Source organism: Quercus suber, unplaced genomic scaffold (genome assembly GCF_002906115.3).
Source record: "Quercus suber isolate HL8 unplaced genomic scaffold, Cork oak 2.0 scaffold_521, whole genome shotgun sequence".
Taxonomy (NCBI): Eukaryota; Viridiplantae; Streptophyta; class Magnoliopsida; order Fagales; family Fagaceae; genus Quercus; species Quercus suber.
Genome location: NW_027069970.1, coordinates 475,370 through 494,132, shown reverse-complemented (window position 1 = coordinate 494,132; position 18,763 = coordinate 475,370). Strand labels below are relative to the sequence as shown.

At 31.9% G+C, this 18,763-nt stretch overlaps 1 long non-coding RNA gene across 1 annotated transcript; it reads left to right on the top strand.

Annotated features, from left to right (window-relative positions):
• The first annotated feature begins 929 nt into the window (after nt 1-929).
• Nucleotides 930-1,441, top strand: LOC136063390 (uncharacterized). The gene is made up of 2 exons (XR_010625066.1): nt 930-1,231; nt 1,322-1,441. It is a non-coding gene; the product is annotated as an uncharacterized LOC136063390 (long non-coding RNA).
• Nucleotides 1,442-18,763: the final 17,322 nt, after the last annotated feature.

The window sequence follows — 18,763 nt, the reverse complement described above, 5'->3', positions numbered from 1 at the left end:
AAATTTTGTTTGACTTGATTTTTGGGTGATATTTTCATCACTCAAAGCTCAAAAATTTGAGTGACATTGGTGGAAATTGAAAACAAAATTTTAGTATTTTTAGTTTTTGAAATATGAGTTATGATAGCAAAAAGTGACTTATGTGACTGAGTTATATAACCAAACAGTTAAAGTTTTTAATAACTGTTCTTGGGACAATTGGTGAAAAATTGCAAATTTAATAATACTCCATTGCTAATGCTATATGCATGTGAACATATGACTGTTAGTGAGAGTCGGTATAAGGGTGAGTTTGGTTCAACTTTTTGAAAAAGTGCATAATAAAAAAGTGGAGTTTTCAAAAAGTGCATAATGAAAAAGTGCTTTTTCAAAAAGCTGAGTGTTTGGTAAAAATTGCTAAAAAGTGCATAATAAAAAAGCTGAGCGTTTGGTTAGTACTTAAAAGTGACAGTTTGAAGGATAAATTACCAAAAAGGACAAGATATATATATATATATATAAAAGAGAATTCTTTGTTTTAATTATCTCTCTTAATGCAAGTTATGGACAACATTTTTACAAAAATTTCACAATAAAATCTATATGACAAGTTGTTAATGGTAGATAAAAAAATAATAATGTCATTAGTAGGTTCAAATGAGAACCAATAACAACTTACAGTGTAAACTTTATTATGAGAAGTGTTACGTTTACAACATTTTTTGCAATATTTTCACAACAAAATTTATGTGGAAAGTTGTTATTAACTTTAATTTGAACTCACCACTGAAATTATTTTTTTGCTAACCAATATTAACTAATAACAATCTGTTATTTAAAATTTATTATGAAAATATTGTGAAAATATTACGGTAACATTTCTCAATTAGAATTTTTTATTATTTATATTATTTTTCCTTTCTTCAATTCACTTTCATCCATAAGTTACGTTTCATTTCTTTTTCTTTTCTTTTCTTTTTTTTTTCTTGTTTTTCCTCCTCCACACACGTGGCCACTATCTCTATCCCCCTTCTTTTATTTTCCTTTTCTCCCTCATTCATCAGAACATTCCAGGGAGCTCCATTCTCTCTTTTTCTCTCCAGCTCTCTCTCTTTTTTTTTTTTTTTTTACTTGATTCCAAAACTCTTTCTGCGTTAAGAAAATTTTCCTTTTCTCCCTCATTCAAGAACATTCCAGGGAGCTCTCATCTTCGTGCCGTTGCTCATCTTCGTCCCCAACGCAGTCCAGATGGGTCAGATGGCTTCTGTCTTCTGTCCACTTCTTTTTTCTTCTTTTTTTTTTTTTGGTTATGATTTGATTAATAAGATTGTTGTGTTTGCAGTGTTTGTTCTGTAGCACGGAGAAAGATTGTTGTGCTTGTTCTGTAGCAGAGCAGCACAGAGAAAGATTGTTGTGTTTGTTTGTAGTGTTTATCAAGGGTAATTTGGTAATTGACTAACCAGCCCAACGGATAGTTCCAACGCGCATGAACTTTTTGCTTATGGACCTCCAGAGCTCCATAATGTTGCGCGTTCATGGATCCGTTTTTTGCCTTGTCCCAAAACGCAACTTTTTTCAAAAAGTTGCGTTTTGGGCTGAGCCAAACGCAAAAAGTTCCTCAGCATTTGTAAAATGCGCATAAATGCTTAAAGTTGGCTCTAAAAGCCCAACCAAACGGGCACTAAATGTGAAAATTCAATTGAGGACTTTTATAGGTTTACTTTATAGGAACAAGGTAAACTAAGAATTTTTCTTGACTTAAACAGTCCTATTAACCAATAATGGTTCTACGTGGAAACTGGAAAGAAAAGGACCCCTGTCGGTCGGTAATGATTCCGCGTGAAGATTGAAGAAGTATAATTGAGTTTGACAATTTGACTAAAGGAATGTGAACATATGACTATTAGATTCTCAAAATTACGAGCATGACGTATAATTGAGTTTGACAATTTGACTAAAGGAATGTGAACATGTGACTATCAGATTCACAAAATTACGAGAAGTTTTGAATGACTGTTAGTGGCACATTGGTGGCAAATTGCAATTTATTTTTATTTTTAATGATTGAATAGGTTAGAGGAGTTTGAGTAGTATTGTTTGTAGTTTTTTAAAATATGTGTAAGTAAAAAAATATGTGAAAATATGTATAATATTATTTAAAAACTGAAAATAAGTTCTTTAACAACTCTACCAAACAGGACCTAAATATTTTGAAAACATTAAAAAGTACCTAGCGCAATCATTTAAGTTACAAATATAAACAATGGACTTGCAGTATGCTGTATTTTAGTTTTCAGATTAAGGGTCTGTTTGGATAAATAATTTTAAAAAGTGCATTTTCAAAAATAGCATTTTTAAAATAAGCGTTTTGAAAACATAATTTTAAAAATCACAATAAAACATTTGGCAAACTTTGTGAACAGTATTAGTATAAAATTGTTGTTTTGGTACAAATTACCAAAAAGGGCCTAGCGTTTGGCTTGTCTACTATTTAGTTTGTCAACTAAATTATCATCCAAATTTCAATATATAAAAAAATATATAATTAAATACAACCAATTACATGTTGTATTGTTGTATATTTTTATTAGATATAATAATAGTTTGTTATGTTCATTTAACAAATAAAGATAAAAATGAAAAGTCATAAAAGAGTTTATGACTCATACCATTATCTGACCACCTTCGGACTCTAAATTTTGAGACTCTAGTTTCAACCATACATGTGGTAGAGGTACGATGGGTAATTGATAAATGTTGCTTGGTAAAATCAAAAAGTCACTCTCTGTGCTTCATAAAAATGACGAAAGAACTGAAGAAATAAAGAAAGAAGAATTGGAAGAAAAAAAGGTCGGAGAGTTAGGATACTGGAGATTTAGGGGTCCTTTAGATACAGTTTATTTTGTTAAAAAATGAAAACTAAAAATACTATAGTAAAATAATTTTTAAATATATAAATAGTGACGTGGGACCTATTTTTAATATTTTTTTTGAATAAAGTGGTTGTGGGTCCTGTAAACTGTGCATGAACAGTATGTAAACAATGTGTAAACAGTACTTTGTCCCTTAAAGCTGAAACACGTACAGCAAAAAAAAAAAAAAAAAGAGGAAAACGCAAAACGCTAGACCTAAGTTCATCCAGATCCAAACACATACTTAAAGGAGATGAGCTAAGAAAAGTGTGAAGACTGCTTATTTAGCAAATGCCTACCTAGATGCATCTACCAGTGAAAGCTAGTGCTGTATGCAACTATATGGTGGTGTAGATTAGGTAAGTTGCTAAAATTACATTAAGCTTGAAGTTTTTTTGGGAGGGCAAGCTTGAAGGTGGCTCCGCCACTGGACAGAAAGCAAGCTTGAAGGTGACCAGTGAGGTTATTTGCTAGCTGGTGTTTTTGTCATTTAGCCAAAACTTGAGGGTGTTTTAGGTATTCAAACTTTAAAATGTATAGAGTGATTTGCGTTTTCAATCAAGTTTTTCAAAAAGCTATCCCGTATCTCAGTTTCAAAACATAATATTTGAAGTTTTAAATAACACAATTTCTAGTAAAATCGTTATACCAAACACACGCGTATTGACGATTTTAATAAAAACACGCGTTTAGGATTTCATAACAGCCTATCCAAAGGTTCTAAATATACGCAGGCCATAATGGTTCCAGTTGTGAGATTTTAGCTTTTATATTAAAACATCTGTGATGATTGTTTTATGACGATTATTTTATTATCGTATCAAGATTCAAGACATTAATAATTTTATAAAAAAAATTATTATCGTACACATTTGCATAAAAGTATACACTATATTGCACACATTTATTTAGTCTATAATGTAAATCTTATATTTTTTTTTTGGATTAATGTAAATCTTATATTAATAGTATGTACAATATAAGCCAATAATTGTCCTATTTTTAATATAGACGGGTGCATCATCTGTATGTGTCAACTTCCAATCATAAACCCCTTTGGCTAGTCTCATATAACGAGAATTTAAGGTCCTATCGAAAAAATACACCCTTTCGTTTTGAATCTTTTGATTCCTTTTGGCTGAAGAATGAGCATTGTGGAGAGATTGTTAATTTGTTAAGGAAGCATGGAACAGACGCTTTGAATCTTTGATAAGCATGGACAAGACTGAAGACTCTCCTTAAAATTCATAATTGCAGCAATAAATTGGTCTCTTGGAATAAAAAATCTTTTGGAAATATAAGGAAGATGTTGGAACGGAAAAGAATAGAATTAGCTAACAGCTTGTTCATAAAAAATAAAAATAAAAAGAATTAGCTAACAGCTTCATTTTAGTCCAAATCTCAAATCTGACAATTGAAAATTTATAGATTGAATTTATTTCTCAAAAAAAAAAAAAATTTGATCATCCAACCCCTTCCTGTGGGGCTGTGGCCAAATGATCCTACCAAAACGTAACCCCAAGTCAAATGATTGTGTGTTTGATTTTTTTTTTTTTTTTTTTTTTAATTCAAGTGATTATGTGTTTGACAGTTTAGTTATTTGTTGTCCAAAATTAATAGTTTGGGACTTCGAGATTTAGGTGCTATTTTGCTGCTCTTTGGTTTTCATAACAGATTTGGTTTTTTCTTTTTTCTTTTTTCTTTTTTCTTGGCCATACGTAGAAAAATATTGGACATATTATAGAACATAAATGCTAAGCAATTGAGGCTGTGTATTTTCAAACTCCTTTTGTATGTTTGGAATCTTTTAATTTTATTTTTTCCTTTTACTTTTGCATTCAACACTAATAAGTTATATTTAGTAGAATAATATTGGACATATAAAAAATAAAAATTTATTTGAATTACAGATTATAGGAAAGTTAACTTTAATATTTGACTTTTTTACTTATGAATCTTGGCAAAAGTAGATTTCACAATAAGATGGAAAATGATTTGTTAACGAAGTTAAGTACTGTATGGGAAAATTGTTTAGATTAGAATTGTTAAGTACTGAAGATTAGAATTGTTTAGATTAATTATTGGATAGTGCTGATGCAAATACAATGATAATAGAAATAACACAAAGAGAAACTGAATAATATTTCTGAATTTTATTATTTTAAAGAAAGAAATTACACAACACTATTTGGACTGAGACGCGGCACTCGCTCTCTTTAAGGAAATTCAAGCCCTTGGTTGGCTAAACTTTGTAACCAGTGCAGACATTCTCTAACTTGTCTCCCCCAGGATACAACAGCCCAACAAGTGTCGTATGGCTAGAACAACATCTGCACATAGTGTTCAAACCCAAAGCTCCACCAAAAAGAACACCCTTCTTTGACAAGAATCTCTCAATTTTGTGTGTGTGTATATTGTATTTGCAGTAACTTAGATTGAGTCTGAATGAGTCTATTTATAGGCTCAATGGGCCTCACGAAATTACTACCCAATTTATTTTGATTAATTAGGTCCATTATTCTGATGTAGTGGGTGTTCAACCAGAGACTAATCACTGTTTGAATTACTATTGTGATCATGAAAATTATATTTTCTCAATATTTTCTCAACATAATGTGATTGATCAAGATATATTCCATCACATGCTTTTGTAATTTTCATGCCCAAAATAAAATTAGCCTCACCAAGATCTTTCATATCAAAATGGCTTTTAAGCATATTTTTTGTCTCATTTATAACATGCATATTTGAGCCAAAAATCAACATATCATCCACATAGAGGCTAATAATAACATATAAATTATTTCATGATTTAGAATAAATATATTTATCACATTCATTTGATTTATAACTATTTTCAATCATGCAGGAATCAAACTTCTCATGCCATTACTTAGGTACTTGTTTTAAGCTATGTAGGGATTTAGTTAGCTTACATACCTTACTTTCTTGTCCAGGCTCTACAAAGCCTTCGGGTTGATCCATATAAATCTCTTCCTCTAAGACCCTATTTAAAAAAACAGTTTTTACATCCATTTGATGAATTTTCAAATCAAAAATTGCAGCAATAGCAATTAGCAATCTAATAGATGTAATTCTTGTTACCGGAGAAGAAGTATCAAAGAAATCAAGATCAGCTTTTTTTTAAAGCCTTTTGCAACAAGTCTAGCTTTAAACTTATCTATTGACCCATTTGATTTCAACTTTTTTCTAAGGACCCATTTACAACCTATGGTCTTACAACCCGGTGGAAGATCTATTAATTTCCAAGTTCTATTAGAAATTAGAGATTTCATCTCATCATTTACAGCCTCTTTCCAAAATATAGCATCAGGTGATGTTAAAGTCTCTTTTAAATTTTGGGGATTTTCCTCAGTGTTAAAAATATAATAATCAGGACCAAAATCCTTTTCAACTCTAGCTCTTTAACTCCTTCTAGGTTCCATTTCAAAATTTTATTGACTTTGTAAATGTGAAGTAGAAGAACTAGGTTGTGACAAAATATTTTCTTCACCCCCACTATTTTTCAATTTAAAAAGAAATTTTTCTTCATGAAAAAATTGCATCACCAGATTCAAAAATTATTTTTTTTTCAAGATAAAAAAATCTATAGGTTGTACTATTAATTGCATAACCAAGAAAAGCACAGGTAGCAGCTCTAATTCCCAATTTAAGCATTTTAAGGTCAGTAAGCCTTACATAAGCAAGACAACCTCATACTCTCAAATATCCCAAATTTGGCTTATGTCCTTTCCACATCTCAAAAGGTGTAGTGTGTGACTTTTTATGTGGCACCCTATTCAAAACATGACATGCAGTTAAAATAGCTTCACCCCAAAGATGTAAAGGTGCACAAGATTCAATTAACATGGCATTTGTTAACTCAATTAAAGTTCTATTTTTTCTTTCAGTCACACCATTAGAAGCAGGTGAATATGGTGCAGCAGTTTCATGGATAATTCCCAAAGACTTAACAAATGAGTTGAATGCACTAGATTCATACTCACGGCCTCTATCACTTCTTATTCTTTTTATTTTTCTACCGAATTGATTTTCAACTTCTTTTCAAAAATCTTGAAATTTTTCAAAAGAATCATTTTTATTTTTCAACAAATAAATAGTTGTATATTTTGAGAAATCATCAATAAAAGTGATAATATATCAATTTCCTCTGAGTTAAAACTCCCTCAAATTCACATAAATCAAAGTGAATTAACTCAAGCAATTCGGTATTTCTTACAACACTTTTATGAGGCTTTTTTGTAATCTTAGCTTGACTACAAGTTTCACATTTTTTAAAATCTTTTGACAGTCTTGGAATTAATCCTAAACTACTCATGATTCCCACATATCTACTATTTATATGACACAAACGAGCATGCCAAAAATTAATAGAAGAAAGCATATAAACTGAACCGGTAGATACTTTATTATTCTCAACATTCAATTTAAACATTCCATCACAAGCATAACCCTTGCCCACAAATAATCTATTTTTAGTGATTACATAATTATCAGATTCCATAGTTTGCTTGAAGCCAGCTTTGTTAAGCAAAAAACTTGACATCAAATTCTTCCTCATGGATGGAGTGTAAAGAGCATCTTTCAATGTTAGCACGTGCCCAGAAGTGAATTTCAATTCAATCTCACCACTCCCAAGAACCTTGGTTTTGCTAGTCACCAAGCATAACAATTTTTTATTCTTCAAAAGGAGTGTACAATTTGAACCAATTTTTGTCATAGCAGATGTGCCTATTAGCACCAGAATCTGCCCACCTTCCTTCAACATATTGCACCATATTGATGTCTGTAATCATAGCCACTAAAGGCTCTTTGGTTATGTTAGCCTGTCGGACAAATTCACATTTTCGAAATTTACAAAATTGAGCAATATGCCCACTCTTGCCACAAACAAAACAAGATCTATTAAATTGATCTTGTGAAGGGGGTCCTTGGTTCTTATTGTAATTTTTATTCGGGTTTCCCCTTCCTTGAGGTCTATTATTATTTTTAAAGACTCTCTTTTTAGGCTTCAATTGACTATTTCTAGGAAAATGATTTTTGGGCATATGATTATTGGCTGAAATAAGGTTTACCTTTGTGGTGGAATTACCATTGCTCTCTTGTGTTATGAGTGCATCTTGTCCTCTAGACTCCTCCTCCACAAGGATGCGTGTGATCAAAGTCTCCAAGGATGTCTCCTTTTGTTTGTGCCGCAAAGTCTTTTGGAACTCCCTCCAAGATTGTGGTAGTTTGTCAATTATGGCAGCTACCACCAAATTATCTCCAATCTTTATGCCTTTGAATCTCAATTCTGCAACGATTATTTGGAAGTCTTGTGCTTGATCCACCACCGATTTTCCATCCACCATTTGGTAATAGAAAAATCTGCTAGCAGCATACTTCTCTGCAACTGCCTCCTCGGTATCATACTTGCTTTGTAAAACTTTCCAAATTTTTCTTAGCAGAATTGTAAGTTGTATCATAATAATCATAGAAATGATCGGCAAGACAATTCAATAGATAAGAGCGACAATTATACTCATCTTTTGTATACTTATCTATTTTTTCTTGATGGAGAATTTATTCATCATTACTCATCTCATCAGTAGGAATTTTTGATGGATTCTTGTCAGTGAGGATGTAGGAGACTTTGAGAAGACTCAAGTAAAAGAGGACCTTTCCTTTCCACCTCTTAAAGTGGGCTCCCTTAAAGCGAAATGGCTTGTTAAGATCTCTAACAGGCTCATTTGGTTTTTCTTGTGTAGATTCCATGTGTTGAATCTCGTTGAAATTGTTGGTGCAAATACAATGATAATAGAAATAACACAAAGAGAAACTAAATAATACTTCTGAATTTTATTATTTTAAAGAAAGAAATTACACAATACTATTTGGACGGAGACACGGCACTCGCTCTCTTTAAGGAGATTCAAGCCCTTGGTTGGCTAAACTTTATAATCGGTGCAGACCTTCTCTGACTTGTCTCTCCCAGGATACAACAGCCCAACAAGTGTCGTATGGCTAGAACAACCTCTGCATAAAGTGTTAAAACCCAAAACTCCACTAGAAAGAACACCCTTTTTTGACAAGAATCTCTCAATTTTGTGTGTGTATATTGTATTTGCGATAACTTGGATTGAGTCTGAATCTGTCTATTTATAGGCTCAATGAGCCTCACGAAATTACTACCTAATTTATTCTGATTAATTAGATCCGTTATTCTGATATAGTGGGTGTTACAAGATTAATTGCTGGATATTAATCTAATAGGCTGGAGTTACACAATTAATGATTTGATAAGGAATTTTTAAAGAATGAAAAGGCCCAAACGGATAGTCCATTAAGTAGATTAATGGCTCTTTATTTTCCACAGTAAAAATGAAGTATTAATTCGGGTCATTTACTCACCAACGAATATGGTAATTGCTCTGAATGGGCTATCAAGTAGGAGGATCCAAGAGGCTGAATCATTTCCAATTTTGATACCCCCACTCTTCACCTTCTCCTTGCACGCGTATCTAACCCAATATCTGAGTTAATAAATTTTAGCCTATTAATCACCACAATAAAAAAGAATAAAATAGTCTCTCTCCTTTTTAATGTGGGATTAAACATTTTTTACTAACTTTTTATCTTCCACATCTTTATATTTATGTTATAACATTTATTCATTTTAATTATTTAATATTAAAATGCTCCAATAGATAGTGATTTTGGATGTGCGTAATGAACAAGGTTTGAGTTTGTTTATTGATTTGTTTTGAAAACCATTACACTCAAAGCTATTGTAATTAATAGAAGTGTACCATACTATGTGCTTTTTATTTTTTATTTTTTCTTTCCCTCTTCTCTCTCATCTCACATGTCAGATCTCTCCTTTTTGAGGTTGATTTTTTTTTTTTTTTTTTGTTTCAATCCGGCCAAAAAAAATATATATATATATTGTTTCCTCTTTTAAGGTCACGTACTGTATACTCTTTGACACGGCCGTAAACGGGTCGAGTTTTGTCGAGTAGTGCATATTCAAACTTGGCTCATTAAGAAAAATCAAAAGTGTTTGAGCTTAAACTTATGAGGAAGCCAAAAATCTTGAGCTTGGCTTGATCAATTAAGAAAAAAGAAAAAGAAAATAGTATATTCAGTTTATCATGCATCTAGTCCTACTTATGATTAACCATTATTCAAATTAAAAATTTACATAATTAAATTCATTCATTCATCATTCCTTGTATATAGCTTCAACAATTGTTCAAAATACAAGTTTTAAATTCACGTTAGATGGCAAAGAATTAGAAAAATACCTATTTGTAACTATTATGAATGAGAAAATACTAACATGTTTAATAACTATACTTTAGATGAATAATAGGGAATAATCATATATGGCCTACTTAATTATTTATATATTTTTAAATGTAATTATAGTCTAAAGTGGTTCTTGATCAGTTTAGAGGGAATGAACAAATTAAAGTAATATAGGTAGTGGTCTCATGTTGGCCATGTCATTATTAAGATATGTGTAATGAATATATTTAACTAACGCATATAAACTTATAAATAAGTCTATGCTTAAATTATTATGTATCAAGCCTATTAGCTCACGAGCTTGTTCATGAACAAATTTTTTTGCTTGGGCTCGGCTCGTTTATTAAACAAGCCTAAAACTAAGATTCAAGTTTGGCTTATTTATAAACAAATAAACATGAACGAGCTCGGGTTGTTCATAATCGGCTTGATTCATTTACAGCCAATTTTTTTCTTTTTTCTTTTTTTATAAAGGTTATTTTAATGGTGATGTGTTAAAGTGAGAGATTTGATGTAGGTGAATTCTAAAATGACGTATTAAAATACATAAAATAATTTTTTATGTGTCAAAATAGCTTTTTTTTTTGTTTTTTAAACGCCTGATATTAGTGCTCTAAGTAATCTAGAGATCGAAAACCACACATTGATTTTATTAGGGTTGGGAATCCCCTTTTTAGCTATTACTTTCTTCCATTTTTAGCCTATTCCTTAGAGCATTAGTATCGGAGGGAGTAAAAACTCCCAATTGCTATTTTACGACCAAAACCTCAAAAAACATGCTCCATCCGAGTATGGGGTTTTGTAATTTTTTACAGATTCTTATATATAGAACCAACTGTAGCATAAGATGTAAGAAAAATATATTATTTTATTTGAAATCTCTCTCTCTCTCTCTCTCTCTCTCTCTCGGGATTTGGTGGTACTTGGCATAGATTTTGGTGCTGAGGTTTGAATCGGTGGCCAGGTTTTAAATTAGTGGCTAGGGCTTTATATTAGTGGCAATGATTGATGATGATGATTCCGCGTAAAGAATAAAGAAGTATATGAGTTTTACAAATGACTATTTGAACATATGGCTGTTCACTGTTTAGTTTCACAAAAGAAAGTGATAAAGTTTTTAATAACTGTTCTTGGGACATTTGGTGACAAAGTGCAAATTTAATAGGGATTTATTAATGTATGCCTTTAGGCATATAATAGTAACTTATTTTAAGAAATTTTTTACAAGAAAAAAAAAAATTCATTGTTTTGACCATTTTTTAAAATTTTATATAAAACTTTTTCAAAATAGATGGTTAATATGTGTCTTAAGGTCACATTTACCGAACCCCAATTTAGTAACACTCCAATGCTATATGCATGTGAACATATGACTCCGTGGAAAGAAAAGGACCCGTCGGTCGGTAAAGATTCCGCGTGAAGATTGAAGAAGTATAATTGAGTTTTACAATTTGACTAAAGGAATGTGAATATATGACTTTTAGATTCTCAAAATTACGAGCATGAAGTTTTGAATGACTGTTTAGTGCCACATTGGTGGCAAATTGCAAATTGTTTTTATTTTTAATGATTGGATGGTTATATCAAGGAGAGGAATGTTTTGAAAACATTAAAAAATATCACTCAGTTAAGCTACAAACGTAAACAAAGACCTTGTAGTATTCAGCTTAAAAAGTGCGTTTGCCATTAGCTTAAAAAGTCAATTTTTTTTTACTATTCAACTTATTTTTAGTACTATTTATAGGTTTTATTATACTTTTTTTAAAGCTATTCTGGGTTCTACTATACTATTTCAATTATGTTTTAGCTTTATCAACAGTATTTTAAGCAAAAAAATTTCAATTTCAACTAAATAAGCAATTTCCAAACAGGCACTAAATATATGCAGGCCATAATGGTTTGGTTGTAGATTTTAGTTTTTATATTAAAACGACTACAATGTTGTTTAAAAAGTGTGCGAAAATATGTGTGGAAGAAAAAGTATATTAAAATATATATGTAATATTATTTAAAAATTGAAAACATGAGTTTAAACACATGTAACAATACAAAGACTACCCCTAAAGTTTTTTTTTTGGGTAAAGACAACATTGCTCAATTTCACTTTTTTTTTTTTGGAAAAATGCTCAATTTCGCTTTCGCGTGGAAAGAAGAGTACTGAATCTACTGATTGATGACAAATTTAATGATTCTGAAACTGAAAAACACTATAGTAAAATAATTTTTAAATGTGTGAATAGTATTGTGGGACTCATTTTTAATGAAAAAGTTGCTGAAAAGTAAAATTTGTGAGTCCGTAAAAAGTGAAATTTGTGCTGAAAAATCAATTATTGCGGCTACTATTCATTGAACAGTAGCCACTACAGTGTTGCTACAATAAAAAAGAGCTGGAAACGCATAGTAAAAAAAAAAAAAAAAAAAGAGGCTGAAAAAACGCAGACGTCAAACCTAATTCAGAAACGTGCCAACCAAACGAGCACTAAGGAAGATGTTGGAGCGGAAAAGAATCAAATTAGCTAACAGGTTCATTTTAGTCCAAATCTCAAATCTGACAATTGAAATTAAATTTATTTCTCAAAAAATAAATTGATAATCCAACCCATTCCTATGGCCAATGATCCCTACCAAAACGTAAAACCCTTTTTATATTAAAAAAAAAATAAACTAAAAGTTATATATTAAAAACAACAAGCAGCATTTAGATACTGCGTTTCACGCATTTCCAATGTCTACGTTTTCTTTCTTTTTTTCTTTTTCTTTACTAGAAGTTGGTTTCACATGGGACACAGACCTGCCAGTGGGTCTCGTGCACTATGCACGAGACCCACTAGCACTTTGAACGTTCACATATTAGAGCATTCTCATCAGCTGTTTTATAAAAAATGCCATTTTGACACACCAAACACCTACTTTATCATTTTAACACATCATTTTACAACATACCATTTATCAGATGTTCTATTCTTCAATTTTATACATTAAAATAATATTTTGAACACATTAAAATAATATATCATCATCTTCAACAAATTAACAGCAACAAACAACGGCACACCCAGCACTGCCACCAACAACCAGCACTGCCACCAACAACCACTGCCGCTGCACCCACCAGAAAAAACAAAAAAAGAAAAGCAACCCACAACCGCCACACCCACAGCCACAGCCACTCGAATCACAACCCACAACCGCCGCACCCACAATCACAACCACCAAAATCAACCCACCCGCATCCACAACCGCCGCACCCACAGCCACAGCCACTCGAATCAACCCACAGCCACTCGAATCACAACCACCAAAACAGAAAAACAAAAACAAAAAACTCAACCCACCACCGACCCACCGCATCCCACACATTCACCCACCGCAGACCCACCCGCTGCCGCCGCCAAACCTTACACCCACAACCCGATCAACCCACCACCTTCGGTATCGCTGATCTCTGCCTTGTCGGTATGAATCGGGTCAGATCTCGGTCTCTGTATGAAAGTTGCAGTGTGGTGGTGATGGCTGTTGCAGACGGAGAGAGGAAGAGAGTGAGAAAAAAAAAATGAAAGTGAGAAGGGAATAGGAGCTGTTGCAGACGGAGAGAGGAAGAGAGTGAGAAAAAAAAAATGAAAGTGAGAAGGGAAGGAGCAACGGAGAGATGGAGACCAGAGAGGAGAGAGAAAAGTGATTCAGTGAATAAAATAAGAAAAAAAATTATAGCATTCTTGTCCGTACCGTCTCATATTTGAGACGGTACTGTAGCGGTGTGCCAAATTTTTTGGCATTTGGCACACCTCATGAGGTCAGTTTTTTATATTTAATGTGCCAAATGCCAAATATTTGGCATTTGGCACACCTGATGGGAATGCTCTTAGTTTGAAATAGCACTGTCAATGGGTCCTGTGCACTGCTCACAAGACCCACAAATCTCATTTTTCAGTAATTTTTTTATTAAAAATGCGTTTCATGGTACTATTCACATATTTAAAAATTATTTTATTACAGTATTTTTTATTTTCAGTAAAATAAACTGTATCCAAACGGTGTTACTAGTATCATTTTGTTTTGTTTTTTTTCCAAGTCAAATGATTGTGTGTTTGATTTTTTTTTTTCGAGTAATTATGTGTTGACAGTTTAGTTGTTTGTTATCCAAAATTAATGGTTTGGGACTTCGAGATTTGGGTGCTATTTTGCTGCTCTTCGGTTTACATAACCGATCTGTTTTTTTTTTTTTTTTTACTTGGCAATACGTTAGAAAAATATTGGACGTATTATATAACATAATGCTAAGCAATTGAGGCATTGTATTTTCAAACTCTGTATGTTTGGAATCCTTCAATTTCAATTTTTCCTTTTACTTGGCAACACTAATAAGTTATATTAAGTAGAATAATATTGGACACATAAAATATAAAACTTTATTTGAATTATAGATTAGAGGAAAGTTAACTTTAATATTTAACTTTTTTTTAACTTATGAATCTTGGCAAAATTAGATTTCACAATAAGATGGAAAATGATTTTTTAACAAAGTTTTTTAACAAAGTTTAAGTGTTGTACAGGGATTTTGTTGCGAAATTATGCAAAATCAATCATAAATGATTTTTTTTTTTTAAAACATCAAGTTCTATTTTATTAGATGATTAAACGGAAATGTATTAAGAAATAATTATTTTGGACTTTTCTTTTATTTATATTTTGTTAATATTGAATATACAAAGTATAATTATACTTTTGCCAATTTCAACCGATGAACAAAATTTTGTTAATCAAAATGCACACTTAGGGGTTGTTTGGATTCTTTTTTTTTATTACTCAATTTCCGTCACTCGTCACTCATCACTCATCACTTTAAATACCCTACCCGTTTGGTACCATCACTCACTTGCCATCACTCAATATTTTTCATACTGTTTGTGGGCCCCATAGCTGTCACTAGGTGCAGCTTTTTTTTTTTTTCTTTTTCCAGTACCCAAACTCACCGAACCCAATAAAAAAAAAAAGAAACACAAAAAAGAAACACAAACTCATCGAACCCAGTGAAAAAAAAAATCTAGAAACCCAAACCCAGTGAAAGATGAAGAAGAAAAAAAAAAAACCAAGAAACCCGAACCCAGTGAAAGAAGAAGAAAAAAAGGAAAAAAAAAAAAAAAAAAGAACTGAAGACCGAAAATTAGAGGTGATGAAGAACCAAAAAAAAAGGAAGAACGAACTGACCGAACCCAGGAGAAAAAAAGAAAAGTGGAGAAGAAAGGAAAAATAAAAAGTCAAAAGGTGTGGCTGACCTGACTAGTGGGTCTCTCCATGTATGTTTAATTACAAAAATGTCATTGAAAACAACTAAAATGTGTAAATGTGTTTTCAGTTTCCATAACTCATAACTCAAAAAATTAAAGAATTGAGTGATGGAAACAAAAAACTAGAAACAGAGTTATGTGGTGCCAAACGGACTTCTCAGCTATAGGTCCCACTATTTTTGAGTTATAAGTTATAGAAGCAGAGTTATGAGTTATGGAAATCACTTATCCAAACTGCCTCTTAATCAGTAGACAATCTTTTTTTTTTGTTTGACATCACAAATAAAAAGCAGCTATTTCAAACTTTTTATTGATTGTGCAACCTTAACTAAATTTATTCATTCTCTCTTAGTTGCATATGCCTAACAGGTATTTCTGAAGTTTTGTAAAGGTAATCAAATACAAATTAATATTACAATTAAATAAAGAGATAAATATAGATTGTTCATAGTTTGAATCATATATTGAATGTATTCAACATGACACTACCATAAATAAATTTCCATGTAACACATTTTGAAAATGTGATCTCTATTGAAGTATTTTACCTTATATATTTAACTCCATGATTACAAAAACCTTTTGTTAGTAATTACATGATGAAATGCACCTCCAAATACAGGCATATTTCTACATTTGATGGACAAGGAGTTTGACTAAGTTGTTATTGAGAAAAGTCAGCATAGGGGGTTTTTCTTTCTTGAGAATCAATACCCTTTCCATAACAAACCTTTAAGATTATATTTGTTTAGATTAATCGTTGGATAGTGACTTTGGATGTGTGTCAGTTGTTCTATCATCTATGAACAAAATTTGAGTTGGTTCATTGATTTGATATATATGAAACCATTACACACCCAAAGCTATTGTAAATAATCTAGATATCAAAAACCACACCTTTTTTTTTTAATAGGAAAAACCACACATTGATAGTTTCATTCGCAGTTTTTTTATCCCAACAAATTTCATAAAACAAGTTTTGAAATTCTCTAGCATTTTATTAAAACTGAAAATTCTTTTTTTTTTTTTTTCATTGTACCCGTTTGAACTTCAAATGAGCTTCTTAACGAACAAAAACATCTTCTGCTCATTTGAACATTCTTCGTGAAAAGTTTCTACGAATAGCCATTAGGTTTTCTTAAAAACAAGGTTTTTACTTGGTATAAAAGAACCTTGGGCTTTAGTGTTGTTTCAATGAATTAGTCCACTAGATTTTTTTTTTTTGGGGGCAAATGACATGGACATAGGTGTTTTCCACAAAGTGACCCATTTTGTGCAAATAAGGGCAATGAGGAAGGTCATCGGTCATGAGCCCAATCTATGTAGTAAAAGTCTATGGTCGTAAAGTCCATTTATTGGATGAAGAAAATAGAATTTACAAGGTCCAATCCATGAAGTGAAATTCATGGGTCATAAAGCCCCTCTAAAGTAGAAAATTTTGGTTTGCAAGGCCCATCATGTGTAGTGGAGTAATTGGGCTTATGAATGGCCCACTTGTATGAGAAAACCTTGAGCAACAAAGCCCAACCTGTACAAACAATTGATTGAGCTGTGGGTCTTGTCCTAATTTTTATGTCTTTTCAGTTGGCATCAATTGATGTATAAGACCCTATAAATGACCAAAGAAGAAAAACAAGGTCTGTAAGCATAACAGTAAAAACACGTCTATTGAAACACAAAACGCAAAAAAGAGATGCTTCTATAAGCCAAGCTCTATATCCAAGAAGAGATCTTCCATCTCATCCCCTCTCTCATTCCTAAATTCAATAATCAAATTCATTCCTCTTCTCCAACCCAGCTATGCAATACAAACAGAAGATAGGCTACGGTGGTGGTAAAAAGAGGGAAGGTGGCGGCGGTGAGGCAAAAAAGAAGAAATAACTACGGTAAGATATAAATTCTCAAGATTTCATATTCTTGAAATAAAATTCTCCATTTGAATATAATGATGAGAACCTTTTTATATCACAAGTAATACTTTCCAAATTAAACTTTATTTGTGTTTAATTATTTACTATGCATAAACCCGTAAGTATACTTCTTTCAAGACGACTCTGTTTCATACTTCATTTAGTAGAGAACCTCCTAAGTATACTCCTAAAAATACTTTTAAAATAACCTCTTCTTTTTTTTTTTTCAATAACTTTTAAAATAATTAAGTCAGATAAAAAATCAACTTTATACAAATCAAATATTAAGATTTTTTTGAGTTTTTTTTTTTGGGGGGGGGGGGGGGGTGTAAATAAAGAAGTAGTTAAACTAAAAAGATAGAAGTTGGAGACTAACGTACATCTACTAAATTATAAAAAAGTAATAATACTTTTGAAAGTAAAGGGAGAATAAGGAAATAAAACAAAATCCTAAGTGTATGTTCTCCCGAAAGTAGCCAAGGTATTAGTGCAATTATTCGCTTCCCTAAACACATGTATGATTGACTTTTATGTGAGGGATCCTCCACAAGAGCCACTTGCAATAATCTCAAACTAGCATTAACATTAAAGTTGAAATGTATTTAGTGAGAAAGAAAGCCACAACAAGGGGATCCAAATCCAATTCAACAATTAAGGCCCCATTTGGTAGAGTTGTTAAACAACTCATTTTCAGTTTTTAAACAACATTACATATATTTTTACACTTTTTCACCCACACATATTTTAAAAAATTACAAACAATATTACTCAAACTCCTCTACCAAACAAGCCCCAAATCATTAAAACTCATGATGACAGAGAATGAGCTCATCTTGTCATTTAACAATGGTTGGTTTCAAAGTGTGGGGCTTATGGTCGAAGCCCAAAACCAATAACAACTCAAAAGCCCCAATAAAAACACTTCCACAAAGCAAAGTTCTCGTTCCTAAAGTATAACTTCATCGAAAACCAACCTTTCTCTGTCCAAGCATAATGAATATAGTCCAAGTGAATATAAGACTCTCTAAGGCAAACCCTTTTTTTTTTTCTTTTTTTTTGAGAAGGCTCTAAGGCAAACCCTGATTGTGAAATACAACTGTAGAGTTACAATTGGTTTGTAACTAGCTAAGGAGAGTTAAACTAAAAAAGGAAATGCATTAACAAGGGATCCTCTCTCTCTCTCTCTCTCTCTCTCTCTCTCTAAGTGAACAATGGGCTTAAAAAAAAAGAAAAAAAAAAACAAACACACACACACACAACCACCAAAACACCATGTGCAGAGGGGAGAAATCAACAATATCCAAACTTCTAGATGCTATGACTTCTCTTACATGGCATGATGCTATATTTAAGGTTCAAACTCCCA